At 48.4% G+C, this 20,298-nt stretch overlaps 4 non-coding genes and 2 pseudogenes across 4 annotated transcripts; all 6 read right to left on the bottom strand.

The window, feature by feature from the left end:
• Positions 1 to 1,839: 1,839 nt before the first annotated feature.
• LOC137322327 (5S ribosomal RNA) lies at positions 1,840 to 1,959 on the bottom strand (annotated as a pseudogene).
• Positions 1,960 to 4,961: 3,002 nt separating this feature from the next.
• On the bottom strand, positions 4,962 to 5,081 carry LOC137322326 (5S ribosomal RNA; annotated as a pseudogene).
• Positions 5,082 to 8,083: 3,002 nt separating this feature from the next.
• Positions 8,084 to 8,203, bottom strand: LOC137322270 (5S ribosomal RNA). Its single transcript, XR_010963026.1, has one exon. It is a non-coding gene; the product is annotated as a 5S ribosomal RNA (ribosomal RNA).
• A 3,002-nt stretch (positions 8,204 to 11,205) lies between these two features.
• LOC137322269 (5S ribosomal RNA) lies at positions 11,206 to 11,325 on the bottom strand. Its single transcript, XR_010963025.1, has one exon. It is a non-coding gene; the product is annotated as a 5S ribosomal RNA (ribosomal RNA).
• Positions 11,326 to 14,327: 3,002 nt separating this feature from the next.
• LOC137322303 (5S ribosomal RNA) lies at positions 14,328 to 14,447 on the bottom strand. Its single transcript, XR_010963057.1, has one exon. It is a non-coding gene; the product is annotated as a 5S ribosomal RNA (ribosomal RNA).
• A 3,006-nt stretch (positions 14,448 to 17,453) lies between these two features.
• On the bottom strand, positions 17,454 to 17,572 carry LOC137322233 (5S ribosomal RNA). The gene has a single exon (XR_010962990.1). It is a non-coding gene; the product is annotated as a 5S ribosomal RNA (ribosomal RNA).
• Between the last annotated feature and the right edge of the window lie 2,726 nt (positions 17,573 to 20,298).

The raw sequence follows: 20,298 nt of genomic DNA, 5'->3' as shown, positions 1-20,298 counted from the left end.
TGTGGTGTAGGCATAAGAAATGGGGCAGGCAGAGGCCCTAAGGGGTGAAATTGACCTGTCGGAGGCCCGGCAAAACCTGGGGAGAAAGGGACAGAAGTCCAAATGTTGGGTAAAGAAAATGTAGATTCAATATGAAAAGTCAGTACTTGACTGCTTACCTCACGCAATTGGAGGGTTGCCAAGCCTCCAGGATTGCCCTGGAGTCTCCAGGAATTAAAGATTAATCTCCTGGACACTGCTGCCAACCAACCGTGGAGAAACATCATAGAGGCATTAAAAGAAAAATGGTTTTTCATTTTCTTTGAACGCTTTTCTTAATTAGTTCGAAAATTATAGCAGATGGGTCAAAAAGGATGTTTGACTGGGTCGGGTGGTTGGAAGTCATGTGATAAAACCTCCAGGAATGCGTCCAACCAGAGTTGGCAACCCTACCTACCCTTCATTGCCTTCCCCTGGCCTTAACCTTCATTAGCTTCACCATTCCTTCACTCACTCACCCAATCACTCACTCACTCACTCACTCACTGCTGCAAAAACGCTGCTCCCTCCTGCCTCAAAATACAGACAACCGGGGAGCAGCCTTTTCTCCTCTCCCAGGCCCAGCTGCTTAGAAAAGGCTCAAGCCCAGACCCCAATTTAAGTCACCTTGGCCCAATTCAGGCCAGAAGAAGATGTGTGCCTTTCCGCACATGGATAAAAGCAGCCGCTGGCCCCGATTTGACCGGCAGGTCGGCGAATGTTAGTCTTCATCTCAACAGGGCTGGAATACAATACAAAGTTATGCTACGGTTGTATAAAGCTCTGCTTAGACCGCATCTGGAGTACTGCGTTCAGTTCTGGGCACCACACCTCAGGAAGGATACACTGGTCTTGGAGGGGCTGCAGCGCACATTTACCAAAATGATACCGGGGCTAAAAGGGTTAAGTTGTCAGGACAGGTTGCATCGACTCGGCTCGTATTCCCTTGAGTTTAGAAGATTAAGATCTAATTGAGGTGTTTAAGATTATTAAAGGAGCTGATAGGCTCGATAGAGAAACTATTTCCTCTGGTGGGGGAGTCCGGAACAAGGGGGCATAATCTGAAAATTACAGCTAGGCAGTTCACGGGTGATGTCAGGAAGCACTTCTTCACACAAAGTGTAGTAGAAATCTGGAACTCTCTCCCCCAAAAAGCTGTTGAGGCTGGGGATCAATTGAAAATCTCAAAACCGAGATTGATTGATTTTTGTTAGGCACGGGTGTTGAGGGTTATGGAGCACAGGCGGGTAAATGGAGTTAAGGTACACATCAGTCACGAATGGCAGAACAGGCTCAAAGGGCTGAATGGCCTTCTCCCGTTCCTATGAACGTGCTGCCAGGAAATGGGCCGAGGAAAGCGAGCAACAGCGAGCGAGCGAGCGAGCGATCAGCAAAAAGACTGGCAAATGAAGGCAGCGTCGGCGTGAAGAACAGCAAACAGCGAACAAGAAAAGCCGACGGCAGTTGCTATTTCCAGGCGGTGTCCCAAGCGAGTACTGACCAGGCCTGCCTCTGACTTAGCTTGTGATATCGGATGGGATGGGGTACTTTTCAGAGGAGTGTGGTAGTAAGCGATGGCCTGCTTTGCTTCTCTTTACTTAAACGCTTGCTGCTTTGTGTATTTTTTTTGCCAGCTTATTTTCTTCATGTGTTTTTTTTTGTTGACTCTGTGTCGACTCCCTTGCCTTTGTCTGGCAGCAGGAGAATGTGCAGCAAAGGAATGGGCAAAGGAAAGCGAGAGAGAGTGCAGGAGCAAGCAGCAAAAAGCTTTGTGATTGAAGGGAGTGTGCAGAGCTGAGAGCAGCCTCTGCTGGCAAGAAAAGCCTACTGCACCTGGTATTCCCAGGCGGTCTCCCATCCAAGTACTAACCAGGCCTGACTCTGCTTAAGCTTCCGAAATCAGACGAGATCGGGCGTTTTCAGACTAGTATGGCCGTAGGCATCAATTGCTTGCTTTTCCCTTTACTTAAAGGGCTGCAGTCCTCTTCTTCATTCTTTACCACACTTTCTGCACTTGCCTGGCGCCGGGGGAAACAACATCACTCACAGGGTACACGCATTCGCACTGCCAAACACAAACACACACAAGTCCTGCTTCATCTGCAAAACAATCACATAGCAAGCTCAACGCTTCATTCAAATCCTACAACATAGCAACAGGAGGAGGCCATTCACACCCGCCTGCCTGCCTGCCTGCCTGCCTGCCTGCTCCGCCATTTCACAACATCATGGCTCATCTCTCATCTAACTCCAGAGACCTGCCTTTCGCCCATATCCCTTCATACCTTTGCTTGACAAAAACCTATCTCTCTCACATTTCAATTTCGCAATTGAGCTCCTATCAATTGCCCTTTGCGTGAGAGACTTACAAACTTCTACCACCCTTTGTGGGTAGTAATGTTTCCTCATCTCTCTCCTCAAAGGTCTGGCTCTACTTTTTAGACTCTGCCCCTTACTCCTAGAATCCCCAACCAGCGGAAATAGTTGCTCTCTATCCACCCTATCTGTTCCCCTTAATATCTTATGAACTTCCATCAGATCACCCCTTAACCTTCGAAACTCCAGAGAATACAACCCCAATTTGTGTCATCTCTCCTCGTAACTTAACCCTTGAAGTCCGGCTAGCGTTCTAGTAAACCTACGCTGCACTCCCTCCGAGGCCGATATGTCCTTCCGAAGGTGCGGTGCCCAGAACTGCTCACAGTACTCCAGGTGCGGTCTAACCAGGGTTTTGTATAGCTGCAGCATAACTTCTGCCGCCTTGTACTCTAGTCCTCTACTCACACTTTCACCAGCTACGGATAGGGACCAAGTTAAAAACAAGGACCTCAAAGGTAGCAATCTCTGCAAGGGAAAACATTTACTGGCCTGTGGCCTCCTTCTGTGCTGTACTAAGAAGTAAACTTAGCACTGACCTTTCTCACATAAAAACTCATCAACACCTGCGCTGGACTTCTGGCTAGTGTCTTCGCGACGAAAGCCCCTGAAATCATTCAATAAACACATGCCGTGATTGTTGGTCGGGAGAGGCCTTTCGGGACTTTCCGCATGCATGAACTAAAATGGGCATCAAAATGGTGATGGAGAGGCTTGTAGATTATGTGGTGTAGGCATAAGAAATGGGGCAGGCAGAGGCCCTAAGGGGTGAAATTGACCTGTCGGAGGCCCGGCAAAACCTGGGGAGAAAGGGACAGAAGTCCAAATGTTGGGTAAAGAAAATGTAGATTCAATATGAAAAGTCAGTACTTGACTGCTTACCTCACGCAATTGGAGGGTTGCCAAGCCTCCAGGATTGCCCTGGAGTCTCCAGGAATTAAAGATTAATCTCCTGGACACTGCTGCCAACCAACCGTGGAGAAACATCATAGAGGCATTAAAAGAAAAATGGTTTTTCATTTTCTTTGAACGCTTTTCTTAATTAGTTCGAAAATTATAGCAGATGGGTCAAAAAGGATGTTTGACTGGGTCGGGTGGTTGGAAGTCATGTGATAAAACCTCCAGGAATGCGTCCAACCAGAGTTGGCAACCCTACCTACCCTTCATTGCCTTCCCCTGGCCTTAACCTTCATTAGCTTCACCATTCCTTCACTCACTCACCCAATCACTCACTCACTCACTCACTCACTGCTGCAAAAACGCTGCTCCCTCCTGCCTCAAAATACAGACAACCGGGGAGCAGCCTTTTCTCCTCTCCCAGGCCCAGCTGCTTAGAAAAGGCTCAAGCCCAGACCCCAATTTAAGTCACCTTGGCCCAATTCAGGCCAGAAGAAGATGTGTGCCTTTCCGCACATGGATAAAAGCAGCCGCTGGCCCCGATTTGACCGGCAGGTCGGCGAATGTTAGTCTTCATCTCAACAGGGCTGGAATACAATACAAAGTTATGCTACGGTTGTATAAAGCTCTGCTTAGACCGCATCTGGAGTACTGCGTTCAGTTCTGGGCACCACACCTCAGGAAGGATACACTGGTCTTGGAGGGGCTGCAGCGCACATTTACCAAAATGATACCGGGGCTAAAAGGGTTAAGTTGTCAGGACAGGTTGCATCGACTCGGCTCGTATTCCCTTGAGTTTAGAAGATTAAGATCTAATTGAGGTGTTTAAGATTATTAAAGGAGCTGATAGGCTCGATAGAGAAACTATTTCCTCTGGTGGGGGAGTCCGGAACAAGGGGGCATAATCTGAAAATTACAGCTAGGCAGTTCACGGGTGATGTCAGGAAGCACTTCTTCACACAAAGTGTAGTAGAAATCTGGAACTCTCTCCCCCAAAAAGCTGTTGAGGCTGGGGATCAATTGAAAATCTCAAAACCGAGATTGATTGATTTTTGTTAGGCACGGGTGTTGAGGGTTATGGAGCACAGGCGGGTAAATGGAGTTAAGGTACACATCAGTCACGAATGGCAGAACAGGCTCAAAGGGCTGAATGGCCTTCTCCCGTTCCTATGAACGTGCTGCCAGGAAATGGGCCGAGGAAAGCGAGCAACAGCGAGCGAGCGAGCGAGCGAGCGATCAGCAAAAAGACTGGCAAATGAAGGCAGCGTCGGCGTGAAGAACAGCAAACAGCGAACAAGAAAAGCCGACGGCAGTTGCTATTTCCAGGCGGTGTCCCAAGCGAGTACTGACCAGGCCTGCCTCTGACTTAGCTTGTGATATCGGATGGGATGGGGTACTTTTCAGAGGAGTGTGGTAGTAAGCGATGGCCTGCTTTGCTTCTCTTTACTTAAACGCTTGCTGCTTTGTGTATTTTTTTTGCCAGCTTATTTTCTTCATGTGTTTTTTTTTGTTGACTCTGTGTCGACTCCCTTGCCTTTGTCTGGCAGCAGGAGAATGTGCAGCAAAGGAATGGGCAAAGGAAAGCGAGAGAGAGTGCAGGAGCAAGCAGCAAAAAGCTTTGTGATTGAAGGGAGTGTGCAGAGCTGAGAGCAGCCTCTGCTGGCAAGAAAAGCCTACTGCACCTGGTATTCCCAGGCGGTCTCCCATCCAAGTACTAACCAGGCCTGACTCTGCTTAAGCTTCCGAAATCAGACGAGATCGGGCGTTTTCAGACTAGTATGGCCGTAGGCATCAATTGCTTGCTTTTCCCTTTACTTAAAGGGCTGCAGTCCTCTTCTTCATTCTTTACCACACTTTCTGCACTTGCCTGGCGCCGGGGGAAACAACATCACTCACAGGGTACACGCATTCGCACTGCCAAACACAAACACACACAAGTCCTGCTTCATCTGCAAAACAATCACATAGCAAGCTCAACGCTTCATTCAAATCCTACAACATAGCAACAGGAGGAGGCCATTCACACCCGCCTGCCTGCCTGCCTGCCTGCCTGCCTGCTCCGCCATTTCAGAACATCATGGCTCATCTCTCATCTAACTCCAGAGACCTGCCTTTCGCCCATATCCCTTCATACCTTTGCTTGACAAAAACCTATCTCTCTCACATTTCAATTTCGCAATTGAGCTCCTATCAATTGCCCTTTGCGTGAGAGACTTACAAACTTCTACCACCCTTTGTGGGTAGTAATGTTTCCTCATCTCTCTCCTCAAAGGTCTGGCTCTACTTTTTAGACTCTGCCCCTTACTCCTAGAATCCCCAACCAGCGGAAATAGTTGCTCTCTATCCACCCTATCTGTTCCCCTTAATATCTTATGAACTTCCATCAGATCACCCCTTAACCTTCGAAACTCCAGAGAATACAACCCCAATTTGTGTCATCTCTCCTCGTAACTTAACCCTTGAAGTCCGGCTAGCGTTCTAGTAAACCTACGCTGCACTCCCTCCGAGGCCGATATGTCCTTCCGAAGGTGCGGTGCCCAGAACTGCTCACAGTACTCCAGGTGCGGTCTAACCAGGGTTTTGTATAGCTGCAGCATAACTTCTGCCGCCTTGTACTCTAGTCCTCTACTCACACTTTCACCAGCTACGGATAGGGACCAAGTTAAAAACAAGGACCTCAAAGGTAGCAATCTCTGCAAGGGAAAACATTTACTGGCCTGTGGCCTCCTTCTGTGCTGTACTAAGAAGTAAACTTAGCACTGACCTTTCTCACATAAAAACTCATCAACACCTGCGCTGGACTTCTGGCTAGTGTCTTCGCGACGAAAGCCCCTGAAATCATTCAATAAACACATGCCGTGATTGTTGGTCGGGAGAGGCCTTTCGGGACTTTCCGCATGCATGAACTAAAATGGGCATCAAAATGGTGATGGAGAGGCTTGTAGATTATGTGGTGTAGGCATAAGAAATGGGGCAGGCAGAGGCCCTAAGGGGTGAAATTGACCTGTCGGAGGCCCGGCAAAACCTGGGGAGAAAGGGACAGAAGTCCAAATGTTGGGTAAAGAAAATGTAGATTCAATATGAAAAGTCAGTACTTGACTGCTTACCTCACGCAATTGTAGGGTTGCCAAGCCTCCAGGATTGCCCTGGAGTCTCCAGGAATTAAAGATTAATCTCCTGGACACTGCTGCCAACCAACCGTGGAGAAACATCATAGAGGCATTAAAAGAAAAATGGTTTTTCATTTTCTTTGAACGCTTTTCTTAATTAGTTCGAAAATTATAGCAGATGGGTCAAAAAGGATGTTTGACTGGGTCGGGTGGTTGGAAGTCATGTGATAAAACCTCCAGGAATGCGTCCAACCAGAGTTGGCAACCCTACCTACCCTTCATTGCCTTCCCCTGGCCTTAACCTTCATTAGCTTCACCATTCCTTCACTCACTCACCCAATCACTCACTCACTCACTCACTCACTGCTGCAAAAACGCTGCTCCCTCCTGCCTCAAAATACAGACAACCGGGGAGCAGCCTTTTCTCCTCTCCCAGGCCCAGCTGCTTAGAAAAGGCTCAAGCCCAGACCCCAATTTAAGTCACCTTGGCCCAATTCAGGCCAGAAGAAGATGTGTGCCTTTCCGCACATGGATAAAAGCAGCCGCTGGCCCCGATTTGACCGGCAGGTCGGCGAATGTTAGTCTTCATCTCAACAGGGCTGGAATACAATACAAAGTTATGCTACGGTTGTATAAAGCTCTGCTTAGACCGCATCTGGAGTACTGCGTTCAGTTCTGGGCACCACACCTCAGGAAGGATACACTGGTCTTGGAGGGGCTGCAGCGCACATTTACCAAAATGATACCGGGGCTAAAAGGGTTAAGTTGTCAGGACAGGTTGCATCGACTCGGCTCGTATTCCCTTGAGTTTAGAAGATTAAGATCTAATTGAGGTGTTTAAGATTATTAAAGGAGCTGATAGGCTCGATAGAGAAACTATTTCCTCTGGTGGGGGAGTCCGGAACAAGGGGGCATAATCTGAAAATTACAGCTAGGCAGTTCACGGGTGATGTCAGGAAGCACTTCTTCACACAAAGTGTAGTAGAAATCTGGAACTCTCTCCCCCAAAAAGCTGTTGAGGCTGGGGATCAATTGAAAATCTCAAAACCGAGATTGATTGATTTTTGTTAGGCACGGGTGTTGAGGGTTATGGAGCACAGGCGGGTAAATGGAGTTAAGGTACACATCAGTCACGAATGGCAGAACAGGCTCAAAGGGCTGAATGGCCTTCTCCCGTTCCTATGAACGTGCTGCCAGGAAATGGGCCGAGGAAAGCGAGCAACAGCGAGCGAGCGAGCGAGCGAGCGATCAGCAAAAAGACTGGCAAATGAAGGCAGCGTCGGCGTGAAGAACAGCAAACAGCGAACAAGAAAAGCCGACGGCAGTTGCTATTTCCAGGCGGTGTCCCAAGCGAGTACTGACCAGGCCTGCCTCTGACTTAGCTTGTGATATCGGATGGGATGGGGTACTTTTCAGAGGAGTGTGGTAGTAAGCGATGGCCTGCTTTGCTTCTCTTTACTTAAACGCTTGCTGCTTTGTGTATGTTTTTTGCCAGCTTATTTTCTTCATGTGTTTTTTTTTGTTGACTCTGTGTCGACTCCCTTGCCTTTGTCTGGCAGCAGGAGAATGTGCAGCAAAGGAATGGGCAAAGGAAAGCGAGAGAGAGTGCAGGAGCAAGCAGCAAAAAGCTTTGTGATTGAAGGGAGTGTGCAGAGCTGAGAGCAGCCTCTGCTGGCAAGAAAAGCCTACTGCACCTGGTATTCCCAGGCGGTCTCCCATCCAAGTACTAACCAGGCCTGACTCTGCTTAAGCTTCCGAGATCAGACGAGATCGGGCGTTTTCAGACTAGTATGGCCGTAGGCATCAATTGCTTGCTTTTCCCTTTACTTAAAGGGCTGCAGTCCTCTTCTTCATTCTTTACCACACTTTCTGCACTTGCCTGGCGCCGGGGGAAACAACATCACTCACAGGGTACACGCATTCGCACTGCCAAACACAAACACACACAAGTCCTGCTTCATCTGCAAAACAATCACATAGCAAGCTCAACGCTTCATTCAAATCCTACAACATAGCAACAGGAGGAGGCCATTCACACCCGCCTGCCTGCCTGCCTGCCTGCCTGCCTGCTCCGCCATTTCAGAACATCATGGCTCATCTCTCATCTAACTCCAGAGACCTGCCTTTCGCCCATATCCCTTCATACCTTTGCTTGACAAAAACCTATCTCTCTCACATTTCAATTTCGCAATTCAGCTCCTATCAATTGCCCTTTGCGTGAGAGACTTACAAACTTCTACCACCCTTTGTGTGTAGTAATGTTTTCTCGTCTCTCTCCTCAAAGGTCTGGCTCTAATTTTTAGACTCTGCCCCTTACTCCTAGAATCCCCAACCAGCGGAAATAGTTGCTCTCTATCCACCCTATCTGTTCCCCTTAATATCTTATGAACTTCCATCAGATCACCCCTTAACCTTCGAAACTCCAGAGAATACAACCCCAATTTGTGTCATCTCTCCTCGTAACTTAACCCTTGAAGTCCGGCTAGCGTTCTAGTAAACCTACGCTGCACTCCCTCCGAGGCCGATATGTCCTTCCGAAGGTGCGGTGCCCAGAACTGCTCACAGTACTCCAGGTGCGGTCTAACCAGGGTTTTGTATAGCTGCAGCATAACTTCTGCCGCCTTGTACTCTAGTCCTCTACTCACACTTTCACCAGCTACGGATAGGGACCAAGTTAAAAACAAGGACCTCAAAGGTAGCAATCTCTGCAAGGGAAAACATTTACTGGCCTGTGGCCTCCTTCTGTGCTGTACTAAGAAGTAAACTTAGCACTGACCTTTCTCACATAAAAACTCATCAACACCTGCGCTGGACTTCTGGCTAGTGTCTTCGCGACGAAAGCCCCTGAAATCATTCAATAAACACATGCCGTGATTGTTGGTCGGGAGAGGCCTTTCGGGACTTTCCGCATGCATGAACTAAAATGGGCATCAAAATGGTGATGGAGAGGCTTGTAGATTATGTGGTGTAGGCATAAGAAATGGGGCAGGCAGAGGCCCTAAGGGGTGAAATTGACCTGTCGGAGGCCCGGCAAAACCTGGGGAGAAAGGGACAGAAGTCCAAATGTTGGGTAAAGAAAATGTAGATTCAATATGAAAAGTCAGTACTTGACTGCTTACCTCACGCAATTGTAGGGTTGCCAAGCCTCCAGGATTGCCCTGGAGTCTCCAGGAATTAAAGATTAATCTCCTGGACACTGCTGCCAACCAACCGTGGAGAAACATCATAGAGGCATTAAAAGAAAAATGGTTTTTCATTTTCTTTGAACGCTTTTCTTAATTAGTTCGAAAATTATAGCAGATGGGTCAAAAAGGATGTTTGACTGGGTCGGGTGGTTGGAAGTCATGTGATAAAACCTCCAGGAATGCGTCCAACCAGAGTTGGCAACCCTACCTACCCTTCATTGCCTTCCCCTGGCCTTAACCTTCATTAGCTTCACCATTCCTTCACTCACTCACCCAATCACTCACTCACTCACTCACTCACTGCTGCAAAAACGCTGCTCCCTCCTGCCTCAAAATACAGACAACCGGGGAGCAGCCTTTTCTCCTCTCCCAGGCCCAGCTGCTTAGAAAAGGCTCAAGCCCAGACCCCAATTTAAGTCACCTTGGCCCAATTCAGGCCAGAAGAAGATGTGTGCCTTTCCGCACATGGATAAAAGCAGCCGCTGGCCCCGATTTGACCGGCAGGTCGGCGAATGTTAGTCTTCATCTCAACAGGGCTGGAATACAATACAAAGTTATGCTACGGTTGTATAAAGCTCTGCTTAGACCGCATCTGGAGTACTGCGTTCAGTTCTGGGCACCACACCTCAGGAAGGATACACTGGTCTTGGAGGGGCTGCAGCGCACATTTACCAAAATGATACCGGGGCTAAAAGGGTTAAGTTGTCAGGACAGGTTGCATCGACTCGGCTCGTATTCCCTTGAGTTTAGAAGATTAAGATCTAATTGAGGTGTTTAAGATTATTAAAGGAGCTGATAGGCTCGATAGAGAAACTATTTCCTCTGGTGGGGGAGTCCGGAACAAGGGGGCATAATCTGAAAATTACAGCTAGGCAGTTCACGGGTGATGTCAGGAAGCACTTCTTCACACAAAGTGTAGTAGAAATCTGGAACTCTCTCCCCCAAAAAGCTGTTGAGGCTGGGGATCAATTGAAAATCTCAAAACCGAGATTGATTGATTTTTGTTAGGCACGGGTGTTGAGGGTTATGGAGCACAGGCGGGTAAATGGAGTTAAGGTGCACATCAGTCACGAATGGCAGAACAGGCTCAAAGGGCTGAATGGCCTTCTCCCGTTCCTATGAACGTGCTGCCAGGAAATGGGCCGAGGAAAGCGAGCAACAGCGAGCGAGCGAGCGAGCGAGCGATCAGCAAAAAGACTGGCAAATGAAGGCAGCGTCGGCGTGAAGAACAGCAAACAGCTAACAAGAAAAGCCGACGGCAGTTGCTATTTCCAGGCGGTGTCCCAAGCGAGTACTGACCAGGCCTGCCTCTGACTTAGCTTGTGATATCGGATGGGATGGGGTACTTTTCAGAGGAGTGTGGGAGTAAGCGATGGCCTGCTTTGCTTCTCTTTACTTAAACGCTTGCTGCTTTGTGTATGTTTTTTGCCAGCTTATTTTCTTCATGTGTTTTTTTTTGTTGACTCTGTGTCGACTCCCTTGCCTTTGTCTGGCAGCAGGAGAATGTGCAGCAAAGGAATGGGCAAAGGAAAGCGAGAGAGAGTGCAGGAGCAAGCAGCAAAAAGCTTTGTGATTGAAGGGAGTGCGCAGAGCTGAGAGCAGCCTCTGCTGGCAAGAAAAGCCTACTGCACCTGGTATTCCCAGGCGGTCTCCCATCCAAGTACTAACCAGGCCTGACTCTGCTTAAGCTTCCGAGATCAGACGAGATCGGGCGTTTTCAGACTAGTATGGCCGTAGGCATCAATTGCTTGCTTTTCCCTTTACTTAAAGGGCTGCAGTCCTCTTCTTCATTCTTTACCACACTTTCTGCACTTGCCTGGCGCCGGGGGAAACAACATCACTCACAGGGTACACGCATTCGCACTGCCAAACACAAACACACACAAGTCCTGCTTCATCTGCAAAACAATCACATAGCAAGCTCAACGCTTCATTCAAATCCTACAACATAGCAACAGGAGGAGGCCATTCACACCCGCCTGCCTGCCTGCCTGCCTGCCTGCCTGCTCCGCCATTTCAGAACATCATGGCTCATCTCTCATCCAACTCCAGAGACCTGCCTTTCGCCCATATCCCTTCATACCTTTGCTTGACAAAAACCTATCTCTCTCACATTTCAATTTCGCAATTGAGCTCCTATCAATTGCCCTTTGCGTGAGAGACTTACAAACTTCTACCACCCTTTGTGGGTAGTAATGTTTTCTCATCTCTCTCCTCAAAGGTCTGGCTCTACTTTTTAGACTCTGCCCCTTACTCCTAGAATCCCCAACCAGCGGAAATAGTTGCTCTCTATCCACCCTATCTGTTCCCCTTAATATCTTATGAACTTCCATCAGATCACCCCTTAACCTTCGAAACTCCAGAGAATACAACCCCAATTTGTGTCATCTCTCCTCGTAACTTAACCCTTGAAGTCCGGCTAGCGTTCTAGTAAACCTACGCTGCACTCCCTCCGAGGCCGATATGTCCTTCCGAAGGTGCGGTGCCCAGAACTGCTCACAGTACTCCAGGTGCGGTCTAACCAGGGTTTTGTATAGCTGCAGCATAACTTCTGCCGCCTTGTACTCTAGTCCTCTACTCACACTTTCACCAGCTACGGATAGGGACCAAGTTAAAAACAAGGACCTCAAAGGTAGCAATCTCTGCAAGGGAAAACATTTACTGGCCTGTGGCCTCCTTCTGTGCTGTACTAAGAAGTAAACTTAGCACTGACCTTTCTCACATAAAAACTCATCAACACCTGCGCTGGACTTCTGGCTAGTGTCTTCGCGACGAAAGCCCCTGAAATCATTCAATAAACACATGCCGTGATTGTTGGTCGGGAGAGGCCTTTCGGGACTTTCCGCATGCATGAACTAAAATGGGCATCAAAATGGTGATGGAGAGGCTTGTAGATTATGTGGTGTAGGCATAAGAAATGGGGCAGGCAGAGGCCCTAAGGGGTGAAATTGACCTGTCGGAGGCCCGGCAAAACCTGGGGAGAAAGGGACAGAAGTCCAAATGTTGGGTAAAGAAAATGTAGATTCAATATGAAAAGTCAGTACTTGACTGCTTACCTCACGCAATTGTAGGGTTGCCAAGCCTCCAGGATTGCCCTGGAGTCTCCAGGAATTAAAGATTAATCTCCTGGACACTGCTGCCAACCAACCGTGGAGAAACATCATAGAGGCATTAAAAGAAAAATGGTTTTTCCTTTTCTTTGAACGCTTTTCTTAATTAGTTCGAAAATTATAGCAGATGGGTCAAAAAGGATGTTTGACTGGGTCGGGTGGTTGGAAGTCATGTGATAAAACCTCCAGGAATGCGTCCAACCAGAGTTGGCAACCCTACCTACCCTTCATTGCCTTCCCCTGGCCTTAACCTTCATTAGCTTCACCATTCCTTCACTCACTCACCCAATCACTCACTCACTCACTCACTGCTGCAAAAACACTGCTCCCTCCTGCCTCAAAATACAGACAACCGGGGAGCAGCCTTTTCTCCTCTCCCAGGCCCAGCTGCTTAGAAAAGGCTCAAGCCCAGACCCCAATTTAAGTCACCTTGGCCCAATTCAGGCCAGAAGAAGATGTGTGCCTTTCCGCACATGGATAAAAGCAGCCGCTGGCCCCGATTTGACCGGCAGGTCGGCGAATGTTAGTCTTCATCTCAACAGGGCTGGAATACAATACAAAGTTATGCTACGGTTGTATAAAGCTCTGCTTAGACCGCATCTGGAGTACTGCGTTCAGTTCTGGGCACCACACCTCAGGAAGGATACACTGGTCTTGGAGGGGCTGCAGCGCACATTTACCAAAATGATACCGGGGCTAAAAGGGTTAAGTTGTCAGGACAGGTTGCATCGACTCGGCTCGTATTCCCTTGAGTTTAGAAGATTAAGATCTAATTGAGGTGTTTAAGATTATTAAAGGAGCTGATAGGCTCGATAGAGAAACTATTTCCTCTGGTGGGGGAGTCCGGAACAAGGGGGCATAATCTGAAAATTACAGCTAGGCAGTTCACGGGTGATGTCAGGAAGCACTTCTTCACACAAAGTGTAGTAGAAATCTGGAACTCTCTCCCCCAAAAAGCTGTTGAGGCTGGGGATCAATTGAAAATCTCAAAACCGAGATTGATTGATTTTTGTTAGGCACGGGTGTTGAGGGTTATGGAGCACAGGCGGGTAAATGGAGTTAAGGTACACATCAGTCACGAATGGCAGAACAGGCTCAAAGGGCTGAATGGCCTTCTCCCGTTCCTATGAACGTGCTGCCAGGAAATGGGCCGAGGAAAGCGAGCAACAGCGAGCGAGCGAGCGAGCGAGCGAGCGATCAGCAAAAAGACTGGCAAATGAAGGCAGCGTCGGCGTGAAGAACAGCAAACAGCGAACAAGAAAAGCCGACGGCAGTTGCTATTTCCAGGCGGTGTCCCAAGCGAGTACTGACCAGGCCTGCCTCTGACTTAGCTTGTGATATCGGATGGGATGGGGTACTTTTCAGAGGAGTGTGGTAGTAAGCGATGGCCTGCTTTGCTTCTCTTTACTTAAACGCTTGCTGCTTTGTGTATGTTTTTTGCCAGCTTATTTTCTTCATGTGTTTTTTTTTGTTGACTCTGTGTCGACTCCCTTGCCTTTGTCTGGCAGCAGGAGAATGTGCAGCAAAGGAATGGGCAAAGGAAAGCGAGAGAGAGTGCAGGAGCAAGCAGCAAAAAGCTTTGTGATTGAAGGGAGTGCGCAGAGCTGAGAGCAGCCTCTGCTGGCAAGAAAAGCCTACTGCACCTGGTATTCCCAGGCGGTCTCCCATCCAAGTACTAACCAGGCCTGACTCTGCTTAAGCTACCGAGATCAGACGAGATCGGGCGTTTTCAGACTAGTATGGCCGTAGGCATCAATTGCGTGCTTTTCCCTTTACTTAAAGGGCTGCAGTCCTCTTCTTCATTCTTTACCACACTTTCTGCACTTGCCTGGCGCCGGGGGAAACAACATCACTCACAGGGTACACGCATTCGCACTGCCAAACACAAACACACACAAGTCCTGCTTCATCTGCAAAACAATCACATAGCAAGCTCAACGCTTCATTCAAATCCTACAACATAGCAACAGGAGGAGGCCATTCACACCCGCCTGCCTGCCTGTCTGCCTGCCTGCCTGCCTGCTCCGCCATTTCAGAACATCATGGCTCATCTCTCATCTAACTCCAGAGACCTGCCTTTCGCCCATATCCCTTCATACCTTTGCTTGACAAAAACCTATCTCTCTCACATTTCAATTTCGCAATTCAGCTCCTATCAATTGCCCTTTGCGTGAGAGACTTACAAACTTCTACCACCCTTTGTGGGTAGTAATGTTTTCTCATCTCTCTCCTCAAAGGTCTGGCTCTACTTTTTAGACTCTGCCCCCTACTCCTAGAATCCCCAACCAGCGGAAATAGTTGCTCTCTATCCACCCTATCTGTTCCCCTTAATATCTTATGAACTTCCATCAGATCACCCCTTAACCTTCGAAACTCCACAGAATACAACCCCAATTTGTGTCATCTCTCCTCGTAACTTAACCCTTGAAGTCCGGCTAGCGTTCTAGTAAACCTACGCTGCACTCCCTCCGAGGCCGATATGTCCTTCCGAAGGTGCGGTGCCCAGAACTGCTCACAGTACTCCAGGTGCGGTCTAACCAGGGTTTTGTATAGCTGCAGCATAACTTCTGCCGCCTTGTACTCTAGTCCTCTACTCACACTTTCACCAGCTACGGATAGGGACCAAGTTAAAAACAAGGACCTCAAAGGTAGCAATCTCTGCAAGGGAAAACATTTACTGGCCTGTGGCCTCCTTCTGTGCTGTACTAAGAAGTAAACTTAGCACTGACCTTTCTCACATAAAAACTCATCAACACCTGCGCTGGACTTCTGGCTAGTGTCTTCGCGACGAATGCCCCTGAAATCATTCAATAAACACATGCCGTGATTGTTGGTCGGGAGAGGCCTTTCGGGACTTTCCGGATGCATGAACTAAAATGGGCATCAAAATGGTGATGGAGAGGCTTGTAGATTATGTGGTGTAGGCATAAGAAATGGGGCAGGCAGAGGCCCTAAGGGGTGAAATTGACCTGTCGGAGGCCCGGCAAAACCTGGGGAGAAAGGGACAGAAGTCCAAATGTTGGGTAAAGAAAATGTAGATTCAATATGAAAAGTCAGTACTTGACTGCTTACCTCACGCAATTGTAGGGTTGCCAAGCCTCCAGGATTGCCCTGGAGTCTCCAGGAATTAAAGATTAATCTCCTGGACACTGCTGCCAACCAACCGTGGAGAAACATCATAGAGGCATTAAAAGAAAAATGGTTTTTCCTTTTCTTTGAACGCTTTTCTTAATTAGTTCGAAAATTATAGCAGATGGGTCAAAAAGGATGTTTGACTGGGTCGGGTGGTTGGAAGTCATGTGATAAAACCTCCAGGAATGCGTCCAACCAGAGTTGGCAACCCTACCTACCCTTCATTGCCTTCCCCTGGCCTTAACCTTCATTAGCTTCACCATTCCTTCACTCACTCACCCAATCACTCACTCACTCACTCACTCACTGCTGCAAAAACGCTGGTCCCTCCTGCCTCAAAATACAGACAACCGGGGAGCAGCCTTTTCTCCTCTCCCAGGCCCAGCTGCTTAGAAAAGGCTCAAGCCCACACCCCAATTTAAGTCACCTTGGCCCAATTCAGGCCAGAAGAAGATGTGTGCCTTTCCGCACATGGATAAAAGCAGCCGCTGGCCCCGATTTGACCGGCAGGTCGGCGAATGTTAGTCTTCATCTCAACAGGGCTGGAATACAATACAAAGTTATGCTACGGTTGTATAAAGCTCTGCTTAGACCGCATCTGGAGTACTGCGTTCAGTTCTGGGCACCACACCTCAGGAAGGATACACTGGTCTTGGAGGGGCTGCAGCGCACATTTACCAAAATGATACCGGGGCTAAAAGGGTTAAGTTGTCAGGACAGGTTGCATCGACTAGGCTCGTATTCCCTTGAGTTTAGAAGATTAAGATCTAATTGAGGTGTTTAAGATTATTAAAGGAGCTGATAGGCTCGATAGAGAAACTATTTCCTCTGGTGGGGGAGTCCGGAACAAGGGGGCATAATCTTAAAATTACAGCTAGGCAGTTCACGGGTGATGTCAGGAAGCACTTCTTCACACAAAGTGTAGTAGAAATCTGGAACTCTCTCCCCCAAAAAGCTGTTGAGGCTGGGGATCAATTGAAAATCTCAAAACCGAGATTGATTGATTTTTGTTAGGCACGGGTGTTGAGGGTTATGGAGCACAGGCGGGTAAATGGAGTTAAGGTACACATCAGTCACGAATGGCGGAACAGGCTCAAAGGGCTGAATGGCCTTCTCCCGTTCCTATGAGCGTGCTGCCAGGAAATGGGCCGAGGAAAGCGAGCAACAGCGAGCGAGCGAGCGAACGAGTGATCAGCAAAAAGACTGGCAAATGAAGGCAGCGTCGGCGTGAAGAACAGCAAACAGCGAACAAGAAAAGCCGACGGCAGTTGCTATTTCCAGGCGGTGTCCCAAGCGAGTACTGACCAGGCCTGCCTCTGACTTAGCTTGTGATATCGGATGGGATGGGGTACTTTTCAGAGGAGTGTGGGAGAAAGCGATGGCCTGCTTTGCTTCTCTTTACTTAAACGCTTGCTGCTTTGTGTATGTTTTTTGCCAGCTTATTTTCTTCATGTGTTTTTTTTTGTTGACTCTGTGTCGACTCCCTTGCCTTTGTCTGGCAGCAGGAGAATGTGCAGCAAAGGAATGGGCAAAGGAAAGCGAGAGAGAGTGCAGGAGCAAGCAGCAAAAAGCTTTGTGATTGAAGGGAGTGCGCAGAGCTGAGAGCAGCCTCTGCTGGCAAGAAAAGCCTACTGCACCTGGTATTCCCAGGCGGCCTCCCATCCAAGTACTAACCAGGCCTGACTCTGCTTAGCTTCCGAGATCAGACGAGATCGGGCGTTTTCAGACTAGTATGGCCGTAGGCATCAATTGCTTGCTTTTCCCTTTACTTAAAGGGCTGCAGTCCTCTTCTTCATTCTTTACCACACTTTCTGCACTTGCCTGGCGCCGGGGGAAACAACATCACTCACAGGGTACACGCATTCGCACTGCCAAACACAAACACACACAAGTCCTGCTTCATCTGCAAAACAATCACATAGCAAGCTCAACGCTTCATTCAAATCCTACAACATAGCAACAGGAGGAGGCCATTCACACCCGCCTGCCTGCCTGCCTCCCTGCCTGCCTGCCTGCTCCGCCATTTCACAACATCATGGCTCATCTCTCATCTAACTCCAGAGACCTGCCTTTCGCCCATATCCCTTCATACCTTTGCTTGACAAAAACCTATCTCTCTCACATTTCAATTTCGCAATTCAGCTCCTATCAATTGCCCTTTGCGTGAGAGACTTACAAACTTCTACCACCCTTTGTGGGTAGTAATGTTTTCTCATCTCTCTCCTCAAAGGTCTGGCTCTACTTTTTAGACTCTGCCCCCTACTCCTAGAATCCCCAACCAGCGGAAATAGTTGCTCTCTATCCACCCTATCTGTTCCCCTTAATATCTTATGAACTTCCATCAGATCACCCCTTAACCTTCGAAACTCCACAGAATACAACCCCAATTTGTGTCATCTATCCTCGTAACTTAACCCTTGAAGTCCGGCTAGCGTTCTAGTAAACCTACGCTGCACTCCCTCCGAGGCCGATATGTCCTTCCGAAGGTGCGGTGCCCAGAACTGCTCACAGTACTCCAGGTGCGGTCTAACCAGGGTTTTGTATAGCTGCAGCATAACTTCTGCCGCCTTGTACTCTAGTCCTCTACTCACACTTTCACCAGCTACGGATAGGGACCAAGTTAAAAACAAGGACCTCAAAGGTAGCAATCTCTGCAAGGGAAAACATTTACTGGCCTGTGGCCTCCTTCTGTGCTGTACTAAGAAGTAAACTTAGCACTGACCTTTCTCACATAAAAACTCATCAACACCTGCGCTGGACTTCTGGCTAGTGTCTTCGCGACGAAAGCCCCTGAAATCATTCAATAAACACATGCCGTGATTGTTGGTCGGGAGAGGCCTTTCGGGACTTTCCGGATGCATGAACTAAAATGGGCATCAAAATGGTGATGGAGAGGCTTGTAGATTATGTGGTGTAGGCATAAGAAATGGGGCAGGCAGAGGCCCTAAGGGGTGAAATTGACCTGTCGGAGGCCCGGCAAAACCTGGGGAGAAAGGGACAGAAGTCCAAATGTTGGGTAAAGAAAATGTAGATTCAATATGAAAAGTCAGTACTTGACTGCTTACCTCACGCAATTGTAGGGTTGCCAAGCCTCCAGGATTGCCCTGGAGTCTCCAGGAATTAAAGATTAATCTCCTGGACACTGCTGCCAACCAACCGTGGAGAAACATCATAGAGGCATTAAAAGAAAAATGGTTTTTCCTTTTCTTTGAACGCTTTTCTTAATTAGTTCGAAAATTATAGCAGATGGGTCAAAAAGGATGTTTGACTGGGTCGGGTGGTTGGAAGTCATGTGATAAAACCTCCAGGAATGCGTCCAACCAGAGTTGGCAACCCTACCTACCCTTCATTGCCTTCCCCTGGCCTTAACCTTCATTAGCTTCACCATTCCTTCACTCACTCACCCAATCACTCACTCACTCACTCACTCACTGCTGCAAAAACGCTGCTCCCTCCTGCCTCAAAATACAGACAACCGGGGAGCAGCCTTTTCTCCTCTCCCAGGCCCAGCTGCTTAGAAAAGGCTCAAGCCCAGACCCCAATTTAAGTCACCTTGGCCCAATTCAGGCCAGAAGAAGATGTGTGCCTTTCCGCACATGGATAAAAGCAGCCGCTGGCCCCGATTTGACCGGCAGGTCGGCGAATGTTAGTCTTCATCTCAACAGGGCTGGAATACAATACAAAGTTATGCTACGGTTGTATAAAGCTCTGCTTAGACCGCATCTGGAGTACTGCGTTCAGTTCTGGGCACCACACCTCAGGAAGGATACACTGGTCTTGGAGGGGCTGCAGCGCACATTTACCAAAATGATACCGGGGCTAAAAGGGTTAAGTTGTCAGGACAGGTTGCATCGACTCGGCTCGTATTCCCTTGAGTTGAGAAGATTAAGATCTAATTGAGGTGTTTAAGATTATTAAAGGAGCTGATAGGCTCGATAGAGAAACTATTTCCTCTGGTGGGGGAGTCCGGAACAAGGGGGCATAATCTGAAAATTACAGCTAGGCAGTTCACGGGTGATGTCAGGAAGCACTTCTTCACACAAAGTGTAGTAGAAATCTGGAACTCTCTCCCCCAAAAAGCTGTTGAGGCTGGGGATCAATTGAAAATCTCAAAACCGAGATTGATTGATTTTTGTTAGGCACGGGTGTTGAGGGTTATGGAGCACAGGCGGGTAAATGGAGTTAAGGTACACATCAGTCACGAATGGCAGAACAGGCTCAAAGGGCTGAATGGCCTTCTCCCGTTCCTATGAACGTGCTGCCAGGAAATGGGCCGAGGAAAGCGAGCAACAGCGAGCGAGCGAGCGAGCGAGCGATCAGCAAAAAGACTGGCAAATGAAGGCAGCGTCGGCGTGAAGAACAGCAAACAGCTAACAAGAAAAGCCGACGGCAGTTGCTATTTCCAGGCGGTGTCCCAAGCGAGTACTGACCAGGCCTGCCTCTGACTTAGCTTGTGATATCGGATGGGAT

This window comes from Heptranchias perlo, chromosome 5 (genome assembly GCF_035084215.1).
Source record: "Heptranchias perlo isolate sHepPer1 chromosome 5, sHepPer1.hap1, whole genome shotgun sequence".
Lineage (NCBI taxonomy): Eukaryota > Metazoa > Chordata > Chondrichthyes > Hexanchiformes > Hexanchidae > Heptranchias > Heptranchias perlo.
Note: the sequence above shows the minus strand (reverse complement) of the source record. Positions and strands in the feature narration are given on the sequence as shown.